The sequence below is a fragment of the Micromesistius poutassou genome, assembly GCF_964030765.1.
Source record: "Micromesistius poutassou genome assembly, chromosome: 4".
Classification (NCBI taxonomy): Eukaryota; Metazoa; Chordata; class Actinopteri; order Gadiformes; family Gadidae; genus Micromesistius; species Micromesistius poutassou.
Window position 1 is genome coordinate 11,067,249 of NC_140274.1, and position 2,714 is coordinate 11,069,962.

Below are 2,714 nucleotides of genomic sequence, written 5' to 3' on the forward strand. Positions count from 1 at the left end.
TATAAGGTCAATGCTAATTAATCAATGAATATTCCTAGTATATAAGGAGCCTTTGCTGACCTATCATTACACGGGAACACACGCGTGCATTACACTCGCTTGCGTCTCATACCCCTCGCTAAATTCTCGAGTAATTCCAAAGCTGCCATATTTTAGCCCGTTAGAATACAGAGGCCAACAGGAGCATTATTTATTGGCCTTGTGCCAATATGATAATTAATTACTATGTCCTATAGGTTAATTTAATGTAGGCCTACATATATGTATCAGGAAAATTAATAAAACTTAAGTGATACAGTTGGTCTGGCTGAGGATTGTGATTTGAATGAGTTGTAGTGTGTTGAACATAATATTGCCTTAATTCATATTTCATAATGGGTGCTTTTTATAAAATGAATAAATAAATCCGAAGTCATATAATGTGGTGTGCAATGTGCATTGGGTATCGGGAGGTAGCGTGTTCTTCTTCTTTTGGCGTTATTGGCGGTTTGCAAACCGATATGGTGCATTACCGCTACCAACTTCCTGTTGTCGTCTCCGGAGATCACTCCGTTTGAAAAACTTTGCTGGACCTTTACTCCAGGGTGAAAGGATGCGTAGAACTGCGCACTCTTTTCCGCAAGGAATTTTTCTATAAATCACGACGTTGGCGGTGAAAGATGCGTACGCACATTTCATCCCTGTTTCCGCAACATTTTCGTGCGCAGAGACCTTTATAAATGAGGCCCCTGGTCTATAGCGGATAGCATAGTTGGTGTTGCTATTTTGACGTGCCATGGCAGGTCGGAACTGCAACATAAGCTTACACACACGTAGGCTATACACAGCACAAACATGCAAACGATTAGCCTGATTTAAATATTATGATGTCAAAGATTGTTCTTATGTGTGAAACTGCATAGAAATAGCATGTGGATTGTGGAAACATTTTTTTCCATAGGGCTGCATGAATGAACACAGTATAGTAGGCTATGCCATGCGTTAAAATAATAATAATAACATTAATAAACTCAAGCAAAGTATATTCCAGCCTACCAAAACAAAATCTTGTTTTAGGGTTAATGGTTGGTTAAATTATTTGGGAAAGAACAGCCGATACAGCGGTGAGTTGTACTTTTAAATCAATGCATCTGCAAACACCGTAGAGCAAACACATATTTTCTTGACACAGACATCGTACACAAGGCCATAACTTTTAGGATTGATGAGTATTTGATTGTGAGAAAACACTCACACACAGCCTAACACGTTTAGGCTACTCACGGTAGTTTTACCGCGTGACTGTTTAAAAGAATGAATGAATGCGGATGATGCTTGGCGTGCGTGTGTGTGTGTACCCATCTGTTTAAACACACGCAAACTAAACACGTAACGCATAATACAGTCCATGGCGATGTAGCCTATATAAACTGGGGAACACATGCATATTATGAACACAAGTCGATAACGATAATGTATACAATACTGGTAACAAACAATGTTTGTTAATGTATTGCCGCATATTAAATAGACCCACAGTTGCGGCCACAGGACCGCATATCATATATGTGGTAAGTTCTCTTTGCCTCAATTTACATGACGACTCAGTGTTTCTGAAGTTGTAGAAGAAAATGCTATTCCATGTGTGAATCAGGCCTATTATTTGGCCATAAACTGAGCCATTTGAAGTATGCAATTCATGTGGTCATGCATCTGTCTCAGTGGAGACTGCAAACGCACTGTCAAAATATCAACTCATCAAGTCAAATGCGCTGGCTCTTAAAGGGGATGGGAGATGGAACTCTCTCATTCACTCTCAGTTTATTGCACATTACACTACGGGTTTCAGACCAACCCATTTTAGATTTGCGTCGGGCGCAAGAGTCATTTATCCGCCATCATAATAGCAACATCTCCATAGAACCGCCCACAAAGCTACTTCCATTTTGCGCTTTACACTTGCGTTTTAGACCGCCTAAAAATAATATATCGAGCGTTGTCCAATTCATTTTTGAAAACAGAAAACAACACGTGACATTTTTCTGTTTCTTGGGCCAGTCGACAGGGCTTGGGCAGTTGTTGCTCATTGGGAGAGGAGAGAACCAAGCAAACCCCAGTTAGCAATGGGTAAACAAGTGATACGAGACATTCCAAAGACCTTTTAAGTCACATTTATTGCATGTTTTACATTGGTATTCACTTGTGCTTCACTTTAGCCATTTATATAGTGGCTCACGGAAACATTGTGAATTCCTTTTTTTAGTCCTTACATTTGAAATATCCACCGAACATTGAGCGTATTGCTGGTTCCACTTAAACATTAGATGTACACTGAATAGTAATTCAAAAGACAACAAGCCTCCAGTTTTGTCTTCTGGCTTCTGGCTTGTAGGTCTACACACAGACACATGCCTAAGCCTCAGCTACACAATGACAAGAGGCTCTGATGGCAGAATACTTGCGTCACAGCCCGGCTGCACTGTCAAAGCTTCTTATCAGGTGAACTTGTTCAGCGGTCGTCATCTCTTTTTTCAAACCTGATTTGGTCCTGCCCTTTTTCGTTTCTCATGCTCATCCTTTCATTCTTTCCCCTTTCCGCTTCATGAAATGGCTGATTTGTGCCTCTCTGCGGGACATTTTGTCAGCCTTGCCGGAGAATTCCCCCAAGATGGCCAGTGGAAGTTCAAAACAGTGAACCAATCAGTCACAATTGTGTGTGTGAATGTCTGAATTCA